Consider the following 24,963-nt stretch of genomic DNA (forward strand, 5'->3'; position numbering starts at 1 on the left):
TTCTCTTTCTCGGAGCTGCTTGTGCACGTGACAGCCATCTCTTACCTGATATCGTGGCTGCCCTCAGACCCTTTGTGAAGCCCAAGATTGTCAAAAAGAGGACTAATAAATTTATCTGGCAGCAGTCAGACCCATATGTCAAAATTAAGTGCAATTGGCGAAAACTCAGAGGTATTGACAACAAGGAGCAGAGGAGATTCTAGGGCCTGATCTTGATGCCCAGCATTGGCTACCAGAGTAATAAGAAAACAAAGCACGTGCTGCCCAGAGGCTTCTGGAAGTTCCTGGTCCACAATGTCAAGGAGCTGGAAGTACTGCTGATGTGCAGTAGGTCTTACTGTACTGAGATCACTCTCGTTTCCTCCAAGAACTGCAAGGCTGTTGTGGAAAGAGCAGCCCAGCTGGCCATCAGAGGCACCAATCCCAATACCAGGCTGCGCAGCAAAGAAATGAGTAGACAGCTCGTGTGCACATTTTGTGTCTAAATAAAACCACAGCCCTGCCCCCACAAAAAAGATTAAGTTACCAAGGAGCTTTTGTTTATGTGGGTTATATTTATATAAATGTTAATATATTGAAAATTAAAACTGAGAAATTTTTGAAAATCTATTAAAAATGACAGGTTTACCATGGAGGTATGAGCTACTGAAATGCTGTTTCCTTAGAGTTCGACCAGCTGCACTTGGGCTCCTAGAGGGTCCTAGGGGGTGGGCATGGGCTCCTAGACCAGGTCCTAGAGGGTGGACATTGTGGCACACGCCTGTCTGTAGTCCTCGTTGAGAGGCTGAGTCAAGAGAATCTCAACAGCAGTGAGATACTCTCTTAAAAGAAAGTTAGGAACAAGGAAAGAAAGAAAAGACAATAAATCAATGTTTTACATTACCCTAAAAGCAAATTTTTATGAAAAACAATTTTTTCCCTGAGGCTAGCATGTGGCATGGTGGTAGTTGGGGCACTGGACTCCCAGGTAGCCAACTGTGGTTCAAGTCCCAGACCTGGCGACTTGATTTCTTACTTTCTCTCTCTTTCTCTGTCTCTCTCTGGTGAGTGTGTATACTCTGAAGCAAATTAAATAATAGTAATAAATAAAATTTCAAAAAAAACCCAAAAAACCAGAACAACTTTTCCTAAAATAGCAACCACAGATTTAGTGAGAAATGTGGTATTGGGCTGCCTCTGTGGTGCAGTGGTTAATGTACTGTGCAAGGAAGTGACCACGGCTCTAGGCCCAAGAGGTGGGGTGCATTGTTGGCCTTGTACTCAGGACCGAATGTTTCACAGGAATAGAAACTCCAAGTGGAAATCCAGAAAAGGCAGTTGAAGAGGAATGCACTGAAAAGAAAGAAGTAGAAAAACAGAAATGGTCTCGAGTTAGACCGGTGCTTGCAGATATTGCTAAGGGAGTGGACTTACGGTTTTGCGGTGCCAATCTCCACAAGGACAAGCTCTTTCGAGAGCAGATGGAGAAATCTAGAGATGGCTATGTGGATATATCACTTCTTTTTTTTTTTGGAGAGGTTTTTGCTATAGGGCGTGTGCGCTCACCAGACAGACAGAGACAGCGAGATAGAAAGCGAGAAATCACGTACCCCCAGGGGATGGCCCCGCCGCAATCCCTTCTCCTCCATTCTCCTCTCGGGATCTTGGGCATGCATGCACACGCGCCCGGCATGAGTTTTAAGCCACCGGGTCCGGGACGCGAACCGCGTCGACTACATGGGAGTCCTGCGACATAACCATTACGCTAACTGCTGGTCCTGTGGATATATCACTTCTTGTATCTTTTAACAAGATGAAAAAACTGATTACTGATGGGAAGTTAATAGCCAGAGCACTGAAGAGTTCAGGTGTTGCAGAGTTGGATCAGGAGAAAACAGCCTTTGGGTGAAAGACCCAAGGATGAAGATAAGCGGACCATGTACATGGGATTACTTCCCAAAAATGTTAACCATAGGTGGATTGAAAGGGTGTTTGGGAAATGCTGTTTATGTAAGTATACCACAAGTCCACTGGACGTCCAAGGGATTTGCATTTGTGGAATTTGAAACAAAAGAACAAGCAGCAAAAGCTATAGAGTTTCTCAACAACCCACCAGAAGAAGCATCAAGGAAACTGGGTATATTTCCTAAGACAGTGAAAAATAAGCCCATCCCAGCCTTAAGAGTAGCTGAGGAGAAGAAGAAAAATGAGAAAGGCCATGTGAAGAAGGAAGACAGTGCCCAGGTTAAGGAGCTAAGGACTGATGCAAGCAGCACAAGCAGCACAGGCACCTGTAAAACCAGGAGACCCAGTACCACATCCGAGGGCTCTGAAGTGGGAACTGTTGAACCCCAAAAGCAACCCTCAAGAAAAAAGAAACGGGGAGAGACCTGAATTATCTAGCTTACCTGACGTCAGGACAGTAAAGAGGAAGAGAGGCAGCTCCGTGGGCACAGGCGGCCTGGCTCCTCCGCCAAAGTGTAGAAAATGGCTCAGAAGGTCACTACATGAAAAGCTGCCAGGTCTCAAAAAAAGCAGAGACATCGAGATTTCCACCGAAGAGGAGAAGGATACTGGAGACACTAAAGAAGGTTCTCTAAAAAAAAAAGAAGAGGAAGCACATGAAGCAGCATAAGGAGAGAGACAGGATGGGTGAGGCGGTCATACTGTTATGCGTGCTGTCCAGTGTGAGTGGATGGATCTGAAAAAAGAGTACTTAGTACTGCAAAAACCCAGGATGGCTTCTTTAAAAAAAAAAAAAACAAAAAAACAATAGCCCAAATGAAATTGGAGTCAGAAATAAAAACAGACAGTGGAGCACCTAAGATGTCTGGAATGAAAAATGGAAAAACCGGCGCTGGGTTGGCGAATGTTGCCCCCGGTAGAGAGCCAACGCAACCAGGCCGCAGTTCGCGAGTGGAGTGATCGTGAAGATCCTCAGCTTGGAGCCCCTGCCCGGCAGGAAGCAAGTCTGGGACGCCCTGGCTGCCATCTCGGAGGTGGTCTACGTCCACCTACTGGACGGGGACACGGAGTGCCATGCCAGGTTTAAGACTCCTGAGGATGTGCGCTCAGTGGTGGATGCTTACGCAGATGTGAAAAACAAACGCGGATGGGCACTTGAGATCATTTCTGGTGATCACGAGCAGAGGTACTGGCTTAAGATCCTGGTTGGTAGGCCAAACTCAAGCAGCCTCAGGACAAGAAGAGAGGCACCGAGAAGTTAATCACCAAAGCTGAGAGGATCAGACTGGAAAAGGCTCAAGGAGCAAGTCAGTACATCAGATATTCTGCATGTGACTAACAAGAGTTGCAGCTCACTCTTTTTTTTTTGGAGAGGTTTTTGCTATAGGGCATGTGCGCTCACCAGACAGATAGACAGCGAGAAATCATCCCCCAGGGGGGATGGCCACACCGCAGTCCCTTCTCCATTCTCCTCTTGGGATCTCGGGGTACCCACGCACACGCACCGGGCGTGAGTTTAAGCCACCAGGTCCCAGACGCCAACCGGGGTCGACTACGTGGGAATCCAGCCATTATGCTAATTGCTGGTCGCATTGCCTAAGCTCTCTCTGTTCTTAGGAAGCCCATTGTTACTCTGGGAGCACTATAGCATTTTTTTGTTTGTTTGTTTGTTGTTTTTTTTTTTTTCAGAACGTACATTTAAATAAAAGAAATACCTTTGTTCCAAAAAAAAAAAAAAAATACTGTGCAATGGAAGCTGGGTCCTACAAGACTGACCAGAATTTGAGACCTTGCCCTGGCAGCTTGAAAAACATGCTGAGCTTGCATGTGTGTGCCTAGGATCCTGATGGGATGGAGAATTGGAAGGAAAAGGATTGCTGTTTGACCAAACCCCGTTGGCAGTTGCACTCATGTGGGTACTTTTGTCTCTTTCTCTCTGTCTCTCTCATGCACATACTATCTGACATTTAAAAAAATATATATCCTTTTTCTTTCTTTTTTTTTTTACCATTTCTTTTTTTTTTTTTTTTTTTTTAGAGGTGTTTTTTTTTTTTTGTGCACGCGCCAGACAGACAGAATCAGAGAGACAGAAATCGAGAAATCACCCCCCCGGGGGGATGGCCACGCTGCAATCCCTTCTCCATTCTCCTCTCGGGATCTTGGCCACGCACGCACACACGCCCAGAGTGAGTTTTAAGCCACCGGGTCCAGGACGCAAACTGCGGTCGACCACATGGGAGTCCAGTGACATAGCCATTACGCTAACTGCTGGTCCCACATTTTTCATTTTTTAAAATAATAACTTTTTTTTTTTGAGAGATTTTTGCTATAGGGTGCGTGCTCTTGCCAGACAGACAGAGACAGAGAGACAGAAAGCGAGAAGTCAACCCCTAGGGGGATGGCCATGTCTCAATCCCTTCTCCGTTTTCTGCAGGGGACCAGCCTCAGCGTGGTTGGGTTATCTCGACGGCGAAGGTGAACAGAAGACAGAGGCCTCGATGCCTTTTCATGCACGTCCTATGCCGGACACCCCTCAAAGATCGCTCTCTGAGGGGTGACAACTGCTAGGAATCATCGTGCGTTTTTATTGAAAACGTGTTACATGCAAGTAAAGGGAGAGGGCTAGTGTTTCAATTAACAGCTCATAAAGTTTTTAACAATAGAGAACATAGATTCTATTCAGGGTTGGATTAAGGGTGGGTCTAGTGCAATTCAGGGTTGGATTAAGGGCGGGTCTAGTGCAGTTCCGCAATTGTAGGTGGGTTTCCATGGAATGCAGTTTTGGGAAAGTGGTTCCGGTAAGCAGAGATGATTATCAGCTGATGCGGCGCAGCAGCCATCTTGTGATTACTGGGAATGGTGCTGAGAAAAGGAAATCTCAAGAATAGATATTAGTTCTTATGGATCTTAATAAAGAATGTTACTTATACAGTTTTGTAGGGATCTAAAACTTAATTTGAGGAATCCTAATATATTTATCTATTTCACTTGGAGAGGGCGGAGGTGTCCTGGGCCAGTTTTGGCCTAATCCTATTTTACGAAGAAAGGATTAAGTTTACCTTAAATGTATTTTGAAGGGCCTTCCAAAGGTCAAGATTACTTCTGCCTAGAAAGAACTTCAGCCCACCCTCTATTGTGACCATGGAGATAAAGCATTGTAATTAATAGTAAGTGATCAGAGCAAAGGGGAGCGGTCGGGGGACTTCCTGGAAGATTTTATTGTACACTCAGGATGTATAGGAGAGCTATGCAATTCTTTTATAGTAGTAAATTGGGGAGCGTTAATTGACCCAAACTTTGTTCCAAGGTGGGGGGGTGGGGAGCGCAACAGTGGCCTTGCCAACGTGTTGATCCAACCGGAAGCGGAGCTCAAAGGCTGGGGGGCTCATACAGATCCTGGGGCCTCGCCGGGTCGGACTCCTCCAGTTTTCCTCTTGGGATCTTGGGCACACATACACACGCACCCAGCATGAGTTTTAAGCCACCGGGTCCAGGACGTGAACTGCAGTCAACCACATGGGAGTCCAGCGACATAGCCATTATGCTAACTGCTGGTCCCTTAAAATACTAACTTTTTAAACTTAACTTTATTCATCCATTTCAATTTGACGGGGGGTGGGGTGGGGCAGGGAGAGAGAGAGAGGGAAAGAAAGCAAGCCGCCAAGTTCAGGACTCTAACCATGGTCCACCATATGGGAGGCCAGTGCCCTTAGCCACCATGCCATGTGCCGGTTCCACATTTTTCATTTTTTTGCAATTCTTTTAGTGTGTGTGGACTCACTTGAGAGAGACAAAGAGAGGAAGAGAAAGAAATCACCCCATCAGGGGGACGGCCGTACTACAGTACCCTTTCTTCCATTTTCTTTTTGATTATTGGTATGCATGCACACATTCCTGATGTGTTTTTTCAGGCCACCAGTTAGGGACTTGAACTGAAGAGTGGGCCACTTGTGATCCAGCTACCTTAACCACCACGTCACCCACTGGCTCTATTTTTTATGAGTCTTTGTAACAATGGGGTTTTAATAAAACACAGCTGGATTCTCCTATCTGCCTTTTTATTCAAATTACTTGGAATATTACATTCACATAGCTTCTAGAAAGCTCTACACTCATGAAAGCATATTATTATGAAAATGATTTTTATCACGCTGACCCCATAGACTAATGGTTAAAGGAGCTGGATTGGATATAGCCGATTGCAGTTCAAATCCTGATCCCAGTGGCTTGACAAATACACTGAGCTGGGACAAAATCTCAACAGGATGGAGATATGGAAAAAAAGATTTTGGCACGACCATGCGCAATTAAGGGGTACTTTTCCCTCCTCCCCTTCAGAATGCACATGCCTTCTACCAATTAAAGAAAAAAGGAAGAAAAAGATGATTATTATCTTACATGTCCCATGGGAAAAGTTTGGGGGATTACCAGGGATTTCAGGTCACACTTTGAGGATTGCTTTTCTTTGTAGTCTCCCCTGAGTGTCCCCTTAGACATCTTACCTCCCAGTCATCACACATATCTCATGTGTCACTAAGTCTTACAGATTCTACCTCCTTAATATCTCTTGGGGGTGGGGGGGGAGGTGATTTCTTGCTTTCTATCTCTCTCTGTCTCTCGGGCAAGTGCACCTTCCTTTAGCAAAAGTCTATCTCAAAAAAAAAAAAAAGATAACTTTTGTTATAGGTGAGATTCAGAATCAGGTCAATATGGTGGAATATAGTATTACAGTATATTTTTGAATATTAGGCTACTTTGGGGATTTGTGTAACACCTCTGTAACACATTCCCCTTGTTGACACACCTAAATTCTCAGTTGAGTCTTATAGGATGTACTGCTGAGTTATCTTTTTTTCTTTTCTTTTCCTTTCCTTTCCTTTCTTTTCTTTTTTCTTTTCCTTTCTTTTCCTTTCCTTTCTTTTCCTCCCTTCCCTTCCCTTCCCTTCCCTTCCCTTTCCTTCCCTTCCCTTCCCTTCCCTTCCCTTCATTTTGCCAGAAGGCTGGTGTGCTTGCTGGAGAGGGACACTGAGAGAAAGAAAGAAAGGAAGGAAGGAAGGAAGGAAGGGAGGGAGGGAGGAAGGAAAGCACTCCCTAGGGAATGGTCAAAATGCATTCTCTTTCTCCTCTGTTTCTCCCTCCTTTTCGGGATTTTGGACATTTATTCATTACTCCCCACCACCAGGTTTGGGACTACAACCATCAAGTGGGTCACAGTTCCTCTCATCTTAACCACCATGCCACGACAGGCCCCCGAGTTCTTTTACCAGCCATCTTTCTGTCTACCTGGAAGTGTCTTATATAATTTTAGAGTCATTTAAGTCTGTTTCAGAATATGTTTGATTCTGAGTCACCTACTCTGCTATAGTAATCTAACCTTTAGTTTGGAAGTGAACTAATACATGATTGATTAAAGAAATTTGAAAACCAGTAATATGGGTTTTTTTTTTTTTTTTTGAGAGTTTCGCTATAGGGCACGTGCGCTCGCCAGACAGACAGACAGAGAGAGACAGAGAGATAGAAAGTGAGAAATCACCCCCCCAGGGGACATGGCCACGCCACAATCCCTTCTCCTCCATTCTCCTCTCGGGATCTTGGGCACGCACGCACACGCGCCCGGCGTGAGTTTAAGCCACCGGGTCTGGGACGCTAACCGCGGTCGACTACGCTAACTTCTGGTCCCCAGTAATATGTTTTTGAGAATATGATGGGTTATATATAGGATATAGTTTGTAAACTTGCTTTGAGTTCTCAGGAATTGATAGGATTGATCTATACAAGACACGGGCTGAGGATGGAAGCATGAGAAACAGAAAGAAGTACCTTTTTCTTCAACTGCTCTTTCTAACTTCTTTCTACTATACCCTACATGTTTAAAACCAGAGCTTCAGTATAATACAGGTAATTAAATCATCCAGTAACCCTCTCTGGTGGGAATATATATGAGATTACTGAGGATTATTAGTATTTTGTGCAGACAAATGAGGAAGAGAAATTGGAGAGAGCAGACTGTCTTTATATTAAAGTCACTCTAATGTTTTCATGAATTTCATTTTGAAGGCAAATGTTCATAAATTAGAGGAAGCAGCAAAGTGAAGTAGCCATCTATATAAATAATTCATTTTCTGGTATACCACACTTGTCTACATTGTAGTATTATATGTAACACTTGTATATACTCATAAAATAATTTTGGAATACCAGATAACCACTTCATATTTGCTTTTCGTGGCTAATGGTTTATTTAACAAATAGTCATTGTTCCAGAGCTATCTGAGAGCAGGAGATACAGCAATGAAAAAAAACAGAAAAAACTCCCTGCCCTTTTAGAATGTACATTTTTTTCCTTTTTCCAATTTTTTTGTGGTAAGATACACATGACAAAATTTACCATCATAACCTCTTTTTTTATTTTTTAAGTATGCCTTAATAATTGGTGTATGCTCACTGGAGAGACAGGGGAGAGAGTGAGAAATCATCCCCTAGAGGGCATGGTCATGCTGCAGTCCCTTCTGTTCTATTCTCCCCTTGAGTCTTAGACCTGGTAGCTCGCTTTTTCACTTCCCTTCTTTCTCTCTCTTTCTCTGATCAAATTGAAGAGTAATAATAAATAAAATTAAATAAATACAATTAAAATTAAATAATTATTTTTAAAATAAGTACATTTATAATATTCTGTAGTATCACTACCATCCATCTTTATAATTGTTTTCTTTTCATAAAAATGAAACTCTATACTCATTAAACAATAACTCCTGCCTCCTCCACTGCCCCCCTTCAGCCTCCTGGCAGCCACTATTCTCCATAGTCTCCCTGTGATTTTTGACTACTCTGCCTACCTTTATGAGTGGAATTACACACAGTATTTGTCTTTCATAACTGTCCCTTATTTTATCTAGCATGATGTCCTTAAGATTCATCAGTGGTTGGCGTAATGGCTGTGCTGCTGGATTCCCATGTAGTTGACTGCAGTTTGAGTCCCAGACACTGTGACTTAAACTCAAGCCGGGCGCGTGTGCGTGCGTGGCCAAGATCCCAAGAGGAGAATGGAGTAGAAGGGATTGCAGCGTGGCCATCCCCCCTGGGGGGTGATTTCTCGCTTTCTGTCTCTCTGTCTCTTTTTTTCTGGCGAGTGCATACACTCTACAGCAAAAATCTCTCCAAAAAAAGATTATATTATAATGTACATCAGAATTTCCTTCCTATTTTGTTTTTGAGAAGAATTAGAACAGGTTTATTTACTTTCCAAGAGAAGAAAGAGGCCATATGTAGAAAGTTCCTTCCTTTTGTAAGGCTGACTAGTATTCCATTATGTACCTGTAACCACATTTTGTTTATCTGTTCATCCAGCGGTAGATATTTGGACTAATTTCACATTTTGGCCATTCTGAATAATGCTTTTATGAACATGAGCATACAAATATCTCTTTGAAATTCTGTTTTTAAATCTTTTAAAGTATTTACCCAGAAATGGAATTGCTGGATCAGAGCTAACATACTAGTTGGGAGGAATAGTTGTAAGAAAAACAGTACCTAGAGACCTCTGTGAAATAAATAAAAGAAATCTTTAAAATTGGACCAGTGAACAGTTGTGTCTTAGTTTTAGTTTCTCTGAAGCTAGCTCTACTTTTTTGCCCTTTTATGTTCATTTGTCACCCATACTAAAGAACAAAGTGATAGTAGAGTACATAATAATGTGTTTATTTTATCATAGATTTGCTATGGACCAGGTACTTTGCAAAATTATGTTGAATATTATTTAATTGCACTAAAATCCTAGCAGTGGGCCAGCAGCTGGTGTGGACCCAGCAGCTTGAAAAACATTGAGGGTACATGTGCATGCATGCCCAAGACCCCTAAGAGGAGAACGTAGAAGAAGAAATTGTGGTTTGGCCATTCTCTGTTGGGGGATGATTTCTCACTTTCCTTCTCTCTTGTCTCTCTCTATGTCTCTAGCGAGCTTACCCACTGTGTGGCAAAAATCTAAAAAAAAAAAAAGTATGAAAGATCCGATAATTCACTTCTAGGTATCTATCCAAAGGAAAAGAAATCAATATGGTGCAGAGAAATCTGTACTCCAGTGTTTACTGCAGCAGTATTCAAATCTGAACACCAGTGTTTATTGCAGTAACCAAGATACAGAGTCTACCTAAGTGTCCATCAGCAGACAAATAGATAAAGAAAATAAAGCACACACACACTGAAATACTATTCAGCCGTTAAAAACACACACACAACCCCCTCATTTTCAGCAACATGGATAAACCTGAAGGACATTATGTTAAGTAGAATAACTCAGGCAGAGAAAGAGAAAAGTCACATGTTTTTACTCATGTGGAAACCAAAAAAGTTGACCTCGTAAAATTAGAGAGTAGAATAGTGATTTCAGAGGTTGGGAAGGATAGGAGTTGAAGGGGGTTAATGCTGGTTAATGGATAAATTGAAATTAAGGATTAGTCATCTGTTAGACCATGATTGTCACAAACAGATGTTGGTTAATGGATACATTTAAATTATAGTTAAATAGGAGGAATAGGTTCTATTGTTCTGTAGCATAACAGGGCATCTATAGTTAATCAGTAATTGATTGTATACTTCAGCATAGCTAAAAGAGATGATTTGGAATGTTCTTAGCACAAAGTAATGATAAATGTTTAAAATGATAGATACGCCAATTACCCGAATGATTTATTTGTTACACGTTGTATTCATTTACTGAAAAAAATCACACTGTATTCCAGAAATATGTACAATTATTATGTCAGTTGAAAATTAAGAATTTAAAAATAAAAAATAAAGTGATGTAAATTAAAAACAAATCTATGAAAGAGGTTTAACCTTCTGATCTTACAGTTAATCGAAGTGAGGCTTAAAGAGGTGGTTACTGGGACCAGCAGTTAGCATAATGACTATGTCGCTGGACTCCCATGCAGTTGAAGTTGACCTCGGTTCTCCTCCCTTTTTCTCCTTGGATTTTAGGCGCCACACACATGTGCCCAGTGTGATTTTCAGGTTGCGGGGTTCTGGGCTTGTGCTGCAGTTGGCCATGTGGGACTCCAGTACCTTAACCACTTTGCTACCTGCTGGCCCCATTTCATCTCTTTTTACACCCTAGAACTCAGTCATGGAATATGTGCCCTAACCAATCACTAATCTCCTCCCAAAGGCCCAACCTTTCAGCACCGTAGTGAGATGTTCTCATTCTCAATCACATTACAGTGGCTGAACACATGAATTTTAGAAGGACATAGTCAAACCACAGCAGTTACTTACCTAAAATTACAGACCTAGTATGTGATAGGGCTAGATAGGCATAGTCTTAGCAATTAGTCCTAGAGCAAGAACATGAATGGAAGCCCATATTCCATGACTAATTAAGTTATAAATCAAGATTTAAAAAAAAAACAAACTGTGAGGACCAGCAGATGGTGTAACGTTGCTGCTGGACTCCCACGTGATTGACCCTGGTTCAAGTTCCAGACACGGTGGCTTAAAACTCATGTAGGGTGCATGTGCTTGTGTGCCCAAGATACCGAGAGGAGAATGGAGGAAAAGGGAATTTGGTGTGACCATCACCCCGGGGGGCGATTTCTTGCTTTCTGTCTCTCTGGTGAGTACACATACCCTATAGCAAAAATTTCTCTTAAAATAAAAGCAAACGGTTAGGGGGGCCTGCAGATGGTATGGCTGTTAAGGGTGCTGAACTTCCACATGGTTGACTGTGGTTCGAGTCCCAGACCTGATGGCTTGCTTTCTCACTTTCCTTCTCTCTCTCACTCTGTCCCTCTCTAGTCAAATTAAATTAATTAAGTAAAATAAAGTTCAATAAAATAATTAAAAAAAATAATTGTTAGGGGCCAGCTGGTGGCTTAGTGGTTGAGGCGTTGGATTCCCACATATTCCACCACAGTTCGAGTCCTGGACCTGGCAGCATGCTTTTTCACTTTCCCTTCCCACCCTCTCTCTCCATGTCTCTCTCTGGTCAGATTAAAACATAATAATGATAAATAAAATTTATTAAATATTAAAAAAGAAAAAAATTCTCATCTTACCTTCACAAATATATTTTCATAATGCCTAAAAAGACAAGATTAGAATTTAGAGTTCTTGAACTTCTCGGGACCAGCAGTTAGCGTAATGACTATATCGCTGGACTCCCATGTAGCTGACCACAGTTCGGGTCCTGTACCCAGGACTCATGCCGGGGGCGCGTGTGTGTGCATGCCCAAGATCCCTAGAGGAGAGTGGAGGAGAAGGGATTGCGGCGTGGCCATCTCCCCTGGGGGGTGATTTCTTGCTTTCTATCTCTCTTTCTGGCGAGCGCACGCGCCCTATACTAAAAACCTCTCCCCCCCCCCAAAAAAAAAAAAAGAATTCTTGAACTTCTCAAAGTTCTTAGAGTGGAATAATGTAAGGACATCCCATAAGTCTAGTCTGCATCTAAACCCCTCCCATCATTTGTGTGTACCACAGTGGATTTATCCATGGGAGTACAGAGTTTGAGAAGAGATCCACTGAAGGCCCTGAAGAGGGCTTGGAACTGCCTGGACAAGAAATTCTGGGATCTGGAGCATCTCCCTGGTCCCATAGACATCTTGCTTTGACCAGAGAACACGTTAGTGGAGGGTCATATTGGTTCTGTCTACAGTACAAGATGAAGACTAATGGGCCGCCAGGTGGTATGGTGGTTAAGGCACTGGACTCCCACATGACCAACTATGGTCCAAGTCCTAGACTTGGAGGTTTGCTTTCTCACTTTACCTCTCTCTGTCTCTGGTCAAATTAAATAATAATAAATATAATTAAATAAGTAATATAAAAAAAAGATGAAGACTATCGCTTTTGGGACCAGCAGTTAGCATAATAGCTATGTCGCTGGACTCCCATGTAGTCAAACGCTGTTCGAGTCCCAACCCGGCAGCTTAAACTCACGCCAGGCACATGTGCATGGGTGCCCAAGATCCTGAGAGGGGAATGGAGAAGGGATTGCGGCGTGGCCATCCCCCCTGGGGGGTGATTTCTCGCTGTCTCTCTTTCTAGTGAGCGCACGCGCTCTATGGCAAAAACCTGGAAAAAAACTAAAAAAAAAAAAAAGGAAAAGGAAAAGAAAAAAGACTATGTCCTTTTAGTACAGCCAGGAGTGGTACTCATTCTAGGACTCAAAGCCAGGTTCGTTTGACCATATTGTCTCTTGTCAGTTGTATGAAAGCCTGAATTTAGAGTGAGGAAATGATAGCTTACTTTATGTGTTTAGTGGTGCAGTAATGGAAAACAGCTGGTCTCACTACATTATGTTATACCTGGAGAAGTGCTTCAAATGAACCAGTTTGTTTTTCCTTTGAAAATACTGCCTAGGAACCAGCAGGTGGCGTGGTGGTTAAGGCGCTGGACACTCCCACATGGCTGACCATGGTTCAAGTCCTTGATCTGGCGGCTTGCTTTCACACTTTCTCTCTCTCTCTCTCTCTCTGGTCAAATTAAAATAAATGAATGAATAAATAAAATTAAATATTAAAAAAAAAAAGAAAAGAAAATACTGCCTAGCATATGTGTATACTTACAATCTAGGGAACTTAAGAATTGAAAAAACCTTTACCTTACTCCAAGTGCATCTGGTCTTGTGTAGTTTAAGTTGAATGCAACAGTTATAGGAGACACAGCTGACCTTTCTTCTAAAGGTGAGGCAGGAGCACGTGATCTGTGTATATTGGTATGTGGTTTTATACTGACAAGAATTTCTCCAGGGGCCAGCAACAGTTGGTATAGTGGTTACGTTGCTGGACTCCCACGTGGCTGACTGTGGTTCAAGTCCCAGAACTGGTGGCTTGAAAATCACGCTGGGCATGTGTGCATGTGTGCCCAAGATCCTGGGAAGAGAATGGAGGAGAAGTGATTGTGGTGTGGCCATCCCTTCCAGGGGTGGGGGTGATTTCTCACTTTCCCTCCCACTCTCTCTCTTTCTGTCTCTCCACTGTAAGGCAAAAACCTCTTAAAAAGGAAAAAAAGAATTTCTTCAGTACCATTTGTTTTACTTAGAATAAAATAATTGTAAAAGAACCAGATTATGTTTTCTCTTGTATTCTGTGTCATCGTTTTTTTAAGTAAATTAGTTTTCATTAGAATCAAGTGGTCTTAAAATTCTGTTTTCTGAAATTTATCTCAGGTTTATGAAGAAAGCAAATGAAAAATAAAAAGCCCAATGTACATTTTCTCTTTTTTTTTTTTTTTTTGGAGAGATTTTCACCGTAGGGCGCGTGCGCTCGCCAGACAGACAGAGAGAGACAGAGAGACAGAAAGCGAGAAATCACCCCCCAGGGGGGATGGTCACGCCGCAATCCCTTCTCCTCCATTCTCCTCTCGGGATCTTGGGCACGCACGCACACGCGCCCAGCGTGAGTTTTAAGCCACCGGGTCCGGGACACGAACCGCGGTCGACTACGTGGGAGTCCAGCGACATAGCCATTACGCTAACTGCCGGTTCCCCCCAATGTACATTTTGATGACTATGGAGAATGTAGTTTTAGATGCAGAATAGTATTGCTTCATCACACATGTTGAGTTTGCAGACCAGGTTCTGGTCACACTTGTAATCCTCAGGATACCAGTCTTACCAACTATATTCAGCCACACTGTTCATCAGACCCCATATCTGAAAAATTCTTGAGTACATTAAAAATCTTTATAATCCACATGAACCCAGGATTTTAGACTGTCTTCATCTAATTATAATTCATCAGTTCTGTCAGAGTTGGGGTTGATTTAAATCTGGAAAGACTATAATCCTGACTTCTGTTCAATTTTCAATCTAATCCCCCCTTTTGTAAAAAAGTTTATTTTTTTCATATGAGAGATAGGCACGCCCAATAGGATCTTCATCCTGCGATTCACTCCAGCCTCAGCCAGGCTGTATCATAGGGGAGTGGGCATGTAGAATGAAGCCCACTGTATGAACTGGGGACCTTTCTGTATTGGGTCCAGTTGTGTTACTGCTGATGTTAATCTGGCCTCATTTTAAGCTTTCGTTTTATTGATGGGTAAGAAATTTGTGTTTGTATGTTTCGAGTAATAGGATCTGTTAGAGGTAGAAAGAAGAGAAAAATATTGAGTACTGTCTTCCTTCAATACTAAAGGCATGAGTAGTGAATAAAAGCTAATAAATTGATGTTAGATCTAGAACTCGGTGGTGTAGAAAACAGAATTCTCCTCCATCTCTTCATTCTGTTGGGATTTTAGAAATGCACGCACACATAGACCCAGTGTGTTTTTCAAGCTGCTGGGACCTGTATTCAAACTGCTGTTTGTCACATGGACTAGACTCCAGAGCTGGCTCTTGATTTTCTTTTAAAAAACATGTTTTCTTTATGTAATTTGGATTTACTTTTTTTTTTTTTTTTGTAATAATTACTCTTGCCCAATAGTATTATTGCCTGTCTAGCTCTCTTATTGTCAGATTTGCCAATTCTGTGCACAAATACATGAATTTGAAAAAAGTACATTAGAATTCTGGCATTTGTTTTGAGTGGTAATTTTAGTAGCATCCTTTATTGCAGAGGGCTTGGGAATTTCTTGACACAAATTGATTTTCTCTATGACTCCTGATTTCTCCACCTAGTCTGTAGCCTGTGGTTTATTTTTAAATCTTGCTGCTGTACTCTGTGTTGCCGCAGTTCTTTTTCTGAATTATTTATCATTGTTTGGAGCTGAATGGAGCAATATGTTTTTTCACCACTGCTCATTAGAACCCACGTGTGTGTCTTCAACTTGGTTGACAGATTTGGTTCATGTTAAATCCCACTAGGCCAACTGGCAAGGCTGCAAGGCAGTGTAGGAGCAGGCCACAGTCTGATAGACCATAAGATCATTCAGACTTTGAGATTATTATTATTTTGTTTCAGGAACAGTGGGATGCTCTCTTAGCCTGTGCTCAAAGATAGAGGTTGTATTATGCTGGCTTTTCTGATACCATTTTTTTTTTTTCTAATTGCCAGAGGGTGAGTTTGCTCTTCAGAGAGAAAGAGACTGACAAAGCACACTCCACCGCCCATGGGTCATGGTCACACCACAGTCCTTTTTTTTTTCCATTTCTCTATCCCATCAGAATTTGAGGCATCCATTGGACCAGCAGGTGTCATGGTGGTTAAGGTGCTGGCCACTCCCACATGACCAACCACCATTTGAATCTCAGATCTGGTGGCTTGATTTCTTACTTTCTCTTTCTTTCTCTTTATCTCTCTCTGGCCAAAAATTTTTTAAAAAATGAAGGGAACCAGCAGTTAGCATAATGGCTATGTCGCTGGACTCCCACGTAGTCGACCGCGGTTCGTGTCCCAGACCCAGTGGCTTAAAACTCACGCCAGGCGCGTGTGCGTGCATGCCCAAGATCCCGAGAGGAGAAAGGAGGAGAGGAGAAAGGAGAAGGGATTGCTGCGTGACCATCCCCCCTGGGGGGTGATTTCTCGCTTTCTGTCTCTATGTTTCTCTCTGTCTGGCGAGGGCATGCACCCTATAGCAAAAAAAAAAAAAAAAAAGCTAAATGAATGAATAAATAAAATTAAAAATAAATAATTCTTAAAAAAATGAATTTGGGGGAACCAGCAGTTAGCGTAATGGCTATGTCGCTGGACTCCCACATAAGTCGACTGCTGTTCGTGTCCCAGACCTGGTGGCTTAAAACCCACGCCAGGCGCGTGTGCGTGCGTGCCCAAGATCCCGAGAGGAGAAGGGATGAGAAGGGATTGCGGCGTGGCCATCCCCCCTCGGGGGTGATTTCTTGCTTTCTGTCTCTCTGTCTCTCTCTGTCTGGCGAGCGCACGCGCCCTATAGTGAAAAACCTCTCAAAAAAAAAATGAATTTGGGACATGCATGCGCACATACATAGTGTGTTTTTCAAGTTGCTGGGGTTGGATTTCAAATAGTGGTTGACCATGTGGAATCTGGCTCCCTTAACCACTGTGCTACAGGACTGACCTTCTAATGACGTTCTTTCTTTGTTTGTATAGTTACTGCTTATTTAGGAGAGATAGGGGAGAAATCCCCATGAAAAGCAGTATTAGAGCATTATTCATTTTAGTTACAAATATGACCTGGATATTTGGGGATACTTTGAAATTCTTTGATTTAGGTGTTGGGTTGTGAGAAATTAGTTTGTTTTGTTTAGTGGTATTCTCAGTGCCTATTTTCCTACCTTCTTACAGACTGTAGGATTGGAAGAAGAATAGCAGAAATAAAGAATAAAGAGTAAGGACTTTTTAGATTTTTACCATTGGGTGTGTATGCTTGTTGGAGAGATAGAGAGAAGGAAAATGAGAAATCACTCCACAGGAGAGGGTGGCTACATTCCATTCTCTTCTTCATTCTCCTTTTAGGATTTTGTGCATGCATGCACACCTGCCCAGCACGATTTTTAAGCTGCCAGGCTTGAATCACAGGACTGCCATATGGGAATTCAGTGCCTTAATCACCATGCTACCTGTAGGCCCCTGTAAAAAAATTATTTTAAATGATATTTCAGGACTAGCACGTGGCATAACCGTTACGTTGCTGGACTCTCACATAGTCAACCTGGTTTGAGTCCTGGACTCCGTGACTTAAAACTCATGCCGGGCACCTGTGCATGCATGCTTAAGATCCTGAGAGGAGAATGGAGGAAAAGGATTGTTGTGTGGCTGTCTTACTCGGGGAGTGATTTCTCTCTTTCTGTCTCTTTCTCTCTGATGAGCGTTCATGCCCTATAGCAAAAATCCTCTCCTCCGCCTAAAAAAAGGATGATTTTTTTTCTTTTTTTATTTTGTAGTATATCAGAACTGATATTTCTTTTTTGTCTTCATTTTTTGTTTTTTTTCCTACATCCTGTCTTTCATGAAACTGTTTTTTCCTCCCTTGATATGCTTTTTTTCTCTCTTGGATGTGTGAGTACACTATCACTTATGTATTCTTCACTACTTTAAATATGTAACCCTTGGGCAGGTGGTGTTATAGTTGGGGCACTGGACTTCCACATGACCAATCATGGTTTGAGTACTGGACCTGGTGGCTTGCTTTCTCACTTTCCCTTATTCTCTCTCTGATCAAATTAAAAATAAATAAATAAATAGATAGATAGATAAATAAAATAATTATTTAAACAAATAAGTAAATATGTAACCATTTATATCATTGTAGCTAGAAAGGGGATAGCTTTCAGTCATTTGGGCACTGAAGAAGAGTAGACCTTGTTTGCTTGCCCTACTGTCAGTCATCTGAGTTTTCACATCTTTTTATTTTTTTTTTTTTTTTTTTTTTCTAAAGATGGTATAGGGGTCAGCAGATGGCATGGTGGACTCCTACATGGAGCTGAACTCCTACATGGCCAACCACGTTTGAGACCTAGACCTATCGGCTTGCTTTCTCACTTTCCCTCTCTTTTGCGCTCTCTCTCTCTCTGTCTCTCTCAGCTTAAATCAAAATAAATAAAGTTAAATAAAATAATTCTTTAAAAAAAGGTGATGGTATATATTAGGTTCCCATTCTTGGAGTAATAATAAAATATTTTTATACTTTGAGACAGAACAAGCCTTTGGTCTTTGGTTGTTACTTTTAGTAGTCCTATTGGTCTTGAAACTCATATCTCACTGCTGAGTGGTTCTCTTAGTATCATCATTATTATTCCATTTGCCTGTGATAGTGGACCCAGTTGTATTAAGTGCTATATTACTAAGCAGGAGCTTAGGACAGCCCCACCCCTTGTTTTCCTTATAGCAACCGATTTCTTTGGAATATAATAGCCAAGTCGAACTAGATTAAATTTACTGTCATTCCTTGAGCTTTTGCTTCCTTCAAGTTATCTCAGTTCTTTCTTTACCAAAGCATTTCCATGATGCCTTGAGAAATCCAGTTTAGAATTACATTCTTTAGGAAACTGTTCATAATTCAAGCTACCCAACTCTTTATTAACTTTATGCACTTTTTTCTTTGTACTGAGCCTTCTAGTTTGAAGATACTTGTAATTTAAAGCATAGTCTGCACCCAAGTAGTTATGATCTTAGGAGGAAATAAACGAAAGGCTTTTCTCACATTATTTTGAATTTTCTGTTGCTTCCAAATTTCACATATATATTTCTTAGTTCCAAATTTCAATTGCGAGGGCAAGAGCAAGGATCTTATTTTTTTGTAGCATCTCCAGAACTATTTCTATGTTTCTCAGTACCTGGTAGGCAGCCTTCTGTCTTACTATGGAGCAGACTTACTGCATCATAAGGTATCAGTGGAGGAAAAAAGGGATCTTAGGTTCTGGGGATTCTTTATTTTCTATCTTTTAAGTCTTTTAAAACTAAGACTTTATAGTCTCACATGAAATATATTTTGGAGAGTAAATGACAAGACTACAAGTTGGATGTACAATAAAAGATATGCTAGGTTTCTAAAATAGCCATCCTCGTTTTCTCTGCATAACAAAATTATTGCATGTTTATTACTGGTGTGCTAGAAGGATGGCTTGCTTGAGCTATACTCTGTCCCTGATGGCCCAATAACACAGTTATACATCCTTCTCTTAACAAAATTGAATTTATATCAATTTACTCTGAAAGTCTTCTAGGTGACTTTTTAGAACCAGAATTGTATATTATCTGTAGGACCATTAACCTTATTTTTCCAAACCCTCTTGAGAGAATATGGTCCATAATGCAGAGAAAAATCAATGAATAACAATAGACCCAGAAATGACATAGATGACAGCATTAGTATCTATTATTGAGAGGATTTTTTTCCCCCTCTAGGGCAGGTGTGCTTGTCAGAGAGACAGAGAAACATAAAGAAATAGAAAGCGAAAACTCACCCCCCTAGGGAGGGTGGCCACACCACAATCCCTTCTCCTCTTTTCTCCTCTCAGGATTTTGGGCATGCATGCACACGTGCCTGGTGTGAGTTTTAAGTCACTGGGTCTAGGACTCGAACTACAGTCAACTACATAGGAGTCCAGCAACATAACCATTGTGCCATCTGCTGCTCCCTAGAATAAGTATTTAAAAAAAGTCAGACCAATCTTGTGGCTTAGTGCTTTAATGGAGCCATATCCCTTACATCGCCATCTGGATAATTTGAGCCTTATCCCAGAAGACTTGAGGGACAGACTGAATGCATTTGTGTGTATGTCCAAAATCCAAGCAGGATGGAGAAATGAAAAGGGATTGCAGAGTGACCGTATCCCATTAGAGGTATGCGTTTCACCCCCTGCTGTTGGGCATATGTGTCCTCTGGCAATATAAAAAAATATATACACACAAAGAAACCATTGTAACAGTTATAACTGTGTTCAAGAAGCTAGAAGAAAGCTTGAGCTTTTTTTTTTTTTTTGGAGAGGTTTTTGCTATAGGGCGCGTGTCCTCTCAGGATTTTGGGCATGCATGCACACGTGCCTGGTGTGAGTTTTAAGTCACTGGGTCTAGGACTCGAACTACAGTCAACTACATAGGAGTCCAGCAACATAACCATTGTGCCATCTGCTGCTCCCTAGAATAAGTATTTAAAAAAAGTCAGACCAATCTTGTGGCTTAGTGCTTTAATGGAGCCATATCCCTTACATCGCCATCTGGATAATTTGAGCCTTATCCCAGAAGACTTGAGGGACAGACTGAATGCATTTGTGTGTATGTCCAAAATCCAAGCAGGATGGAGAAATGAAAAGGGATTGCAGAGTGACCGTATCCCATTAGAGGTATGCGTTTCACCCCCTGCTGTTGGGCATATGTGTCCTCTGGCAATATAAAAAAATATATACACACAAAGAAACCATTGTAACAGTTATAACTGTGTTCAAGAAGCTAGAAGAAAGCTTGAGCTTTTTTTTTTTTTTTGGAGAGGTTTTTGCTATAGGGCGCGTGCGCTCGCCAGACAGAGACAGACAGAAAGCAAGAAATCACCCTCTGGGGGGATGGTTACGCCACAATCCCCTCTCCTCCTTTCTCCTCTCGGGATCTTGGGCACGCACACACATGCACCCAGTGTGAGTTTTAAGCCACTGGGTCCGGGACGCAAACCGTGGTCGACTACATGGGAGTCCAGCGACATAGCCATTACGCTAACTGCTGGTCCCGAAAGCTTGAGCATTTTAAGTAGAGTCATGGAAGATATAAAAGTGATCAAAATCAGGGCTAGCCCTATGGTTTAATAGTTTTGGGAGCCAGATCTCACATGGCTGACTGCAGTTTGAATCTCGGCCCAGGAGCTTAAAAACATGCTGGGTGAGTGTGCATATATGGCAAAAATACCAACAGGATGAGCATTAGACACCTCTAATGTGAGCGCTGCTTTCTCCCTTTCTCTCTCTTTGGTGAGCACATGTATCTTTTGGCAATTAAAAAAAAAAATTACCCAAGACAGACTTCTACAGATGAAAAGTAGTGGCCAGGATTAACAGGAGATAGTCAGTGTAGAAGAAGAGATTAATGAATTTTAATTCATAATAAAAGAAAGTTATCTAAAATGAAATAAAAAAGGCTGAAAAAAACAAATGAACAAGTGCCATCTCTGTAATGCAGTGGATAAGTGCTGTGGAGAAAAGGCCATAACTCACAAGGCTGAACAGGGTTTGAGTCAGCCCTGCAACAGTGTACCTGTCATGCTCCTGTGCCTAGGATCCTGATGGGATAGAGAACTGTAGGATTGCTGTGTGACTGACCCTGTTGGAGGTACCTTCTCTTTCTCTTTCTTCTCTCTCTTCTGTTTTTTTCTTTTCCTCTCTCTCAAGTGGGTATGCATATGCTCCCTAGTGTTAAAAACAAAAAGAAAAGCAAAACACATTTTAAAGGAAATAGTAATCAAATGAACAGCATCAGTGAACATCAAGCAGATGGAAGAACATCAAGAGTATGTGTAATTGGAGTCTCAGGAGAGGGGCAGAGGAGGAAAAAAATTGAAATAATGGCTGAGCATTTCTCTTAATTTAATAAAAACTATAAATCCAGAGATCGAAAAAGTTCATTTAAGATTTTCTCTTTGGGCCAGCTGTTATGGTGGTTAAGGTGGCTTGGATCCCTCATGGCTGACTACATAGATCAAGTCCCAGACGTGGTGCCTTGAAAAACATGTTGGGTACATGTGCATGTATGCCCAGAATCCCCACAGGAGAACAGAGGAGAAGGGGTGCAGCATGGTCATCTCTGGGGGTGCTTTCTCACTTTCTCTGTCTCTCTCTCACTTTCATTCTCCCTCTGTTCCTCTTTTTGGCAAGTGCATATATCCTATACGAAAATTGAAAAGAAAATTTCCTCTTTGTCACTGATCTTAAGCAATTTGATTATGATTTGCCTTGATAGTCCTTTTTGTGAATTTTCTATGTTGGGTACTTTAACTGTTTGGATCTGTGGGAACCCAAAACAGGAAAATAATTAAAAGAACTATAATAAGGGGACCAGCAGGTGGTGCGGTGGTTAAGGCGCTGGACACTCCCACATGACTGACCATGGTTCGAGTCCTGGTCCTGGTGTCTTGTTTTCTCACTTTCCTTCTCTCTCTCTCTCTGGTCAAATTAAAATAAATGAATGAATAAATAAAAATTTAGAAAAAGAACTATAATAACAAGGCTCATTCAATTTTATTTATATTACCAGAGGACATGTGTGCTTGCCACAGAAAGAGAGAGAGAGAGCAAGCGAGCAAGTACCCCCAACAATGGGGTGTGATCATGCCGCAATCCTTTTTTTTCTCCATTTCTTCATCACATCAGGATTTTGGACAAGCATGCACATGCACCCAGTATGTTTTTTCATGCTACCAGGACTGGTATTTAAACTTTGGTTACCCTATGGGCTCTGACTTCTATGCACAGCAAGGCCAACCCCCCCAGGGGGTGATTTCTCACTTTCTGCCTCTCTGTCTCTGTCTTTCCATCTAGTGCACACACCCTATAGCAGAAATCTCTCTCTCTCTCTCTATTAAAAAAAAAAAAAAAACAATTAAGGTGAGCCCTAACCCAATTTTTGGTGTCTTTATGCAAAAGAAGAAATTTAGACACACAAACACCAGGAGTGTGGATGTGCATGTGCAGAAGGAAGACTGTGCAAAGACACAGTAAGAAGGAGGCCATCTGGAAGTCAAGGAAAGAGGCTATAGAAGAAACTAAATCTGCCAATTCCTTGATCTTGGACTTCTAACCTTCAGAAAATAAATTATTTTGTTGACGCCACCCTCGCTTTGTTACAGTAGCGCTAACAAACTAGTATACAAGGTAGGAATTACAGCAAACTTTTCATCAGAATAATTGCAAGCCAAAAGACATAGGAATGATAATATGAAAGTGTTAATAAAAAACTTGTAACCTGAAATTTTATATGCAGTGAAAATACCTTTCAAAATTGAAGAAAAACTGTTCAGAATGAACAAATTTCTTAAGTCCAAAGATTAGCAGATTGCATTAATTACTTAGGGCTGGAAATTGTGAGAAAATTACTAATACGTAAAAATTTTCAGGGCTGGCAGGTAGTGTGGTGGTTAAGGCACTGGACTTCCATATGGTCAACCATGGTTCGAGGCCTGGACCTGGTGGCTTGTTTTCTCACTCTCCCTTTCTCTCTGTTGCTTTCTGGTCAATATTGAATAATAATAAATAAAATGAAAAATAAATAAATCTTTAAAAAATAAAGACAAAAAAAGATAACAAAAATTTTTTAAAAGCTCTCTGGGATGATAAAAATGTTTTAAGATTGATTTTAGTGGGGCCAGCAGGTGAAGTGGTGATTAAGGTGCTGGACTGCCACATGGCTGAATATGATTTGAATTGTGGACCTGGTGACTTAAAATTCTCTCTGGGTGCCCGTGTGTGCATGCCCAAAATCCTGAGGAGAGAATGGAGAAGGGATTTTGGTGTGGCCATCTCCCTTTTGGGATGATTTCTCACTTTCCTTTTACTGTCTGTCTTTCTGCAAGTGCACGAGCTCTGTGGCAAAAACCTTAAAAAAAAAAAAAAAAAGTATAGGAACTGGGGCCGGCAGGTGGTGTGGTGGTTAAGGGCACTGGACTTCCAAATAGCCAACCATAGTTTGAGTCTTGGAACTGGTGGCTTACTTTCTCTCTCTCTCTAGTTCTGTCTCTCTCTGGTTAAATTAAAATAAATAAATAAAGTTAAAACAAATCCAAAAAAAAAAAAAAGGAACTAATAGAATTCATCTCCATCAGACCACCATTATAAGGAGTGTTAAAAACAGGAGAAAACTATACCAAATGGAAGTTTAGATCTTCGTAAGGGAATGAAGAGAACTAGAAATCTGTAGACTATGTAAGGGAGTTCTTTTGTTTGAAAAATGATACTATAAAGATAATTGAGGGCTGGTTCCATGGCATAGTAGTTAAGGGAGCTGAATCCCCGATGATTAGCTGTGGTTTGAATCCTTGCCATGGTGACTTGAAAAACATGTCAAGTGTTTGTATGCGTGTGACCCAAATGGAGAAATAGAGGAAGAGGGATTGCAGTGTGACCACACCCCATTAGGAGGTGCTTTCTCTTTCTCCCTTTCTCTGTCTCTTTCTGTGGTGAGCACATGTATCCTTTGGCAGTTAAGGGAAGAAAAAAAGAACTGAGGCCCAGACTCTGTGGTCCAGCCAGTAGCACACCAGACTGTGGAGCTTGAAGCCATATGCCAACTGCAGTTCAAATCCTGGCCTGGTTGGCTTGAAAACATGCTGCCAGGCACCTGGATCCTGGCCTATTGGAGGACTGGAGGAAAAGGATTGCAATGTGTTTTGAGCCCAGTGGAGAGTGCTTCTCTGTATATGTTTTTCTTACGTGAGTATGTGTGCTTTATCATGGATTAAAAAAACAAAAAGACAGTTGACTGCTTAAAACAAATATAAAACTATATTGTGAAGTTTTTAATGAGTGGAAATAAAGTAGATAATAGCAGTTGCCTAGTATGTTGGGAGAAGTGGAATAAAAGTATACTTTTCTAAGGTTTTTATAATGTTAATTGAAGTGGTTTCTTATTTGAAGGTTGATTGTAATAAAAAGTACATACCAAGAAAATTTGCCCAGTCACAGTGGTGCTAGCA

At 41.5% G+C, this 24,963-nt stretch overlaps 1 protein-coding gene and 2 pseudogenes across 1 annotated transcript in view; all 3 read left to right on the forward strand.

Annotated features, from left to right (window-relative positions):
- The window catches only part of R3HDM2 (R3H domain containing 2), a 161,752-nt gene that overhangs the window by 12,941 nt on the left and 123,848 nt on the right, over positions 1-24,963 (forward strand).
- Positions 6-903, forward strand: LOC102483949 (60S ribosomal protein L32 pseudogene; annotated as a pseudogene).
- On the forward strand, positions 630-3,359 carry LOC102484365 (la-related protein 7-like; annotated as a pseudogene).

The sequence above is a fragment of the Tupaia chinensis genome, unplaced genomic scaffold (genome assembly GCF_000334495.1).
Source record: "Tupaia chinensis unplaced genomic scaffold, TupChi_1.0 Scaffold150006_1, whole genome shotgun sequence".
Taxonomy (NCBI): Eukaryota; Metazoa; Chordata; class Mammalia; order Scandentia; family Tupaiidae; genus Tupaia; species Tupaia belangeri.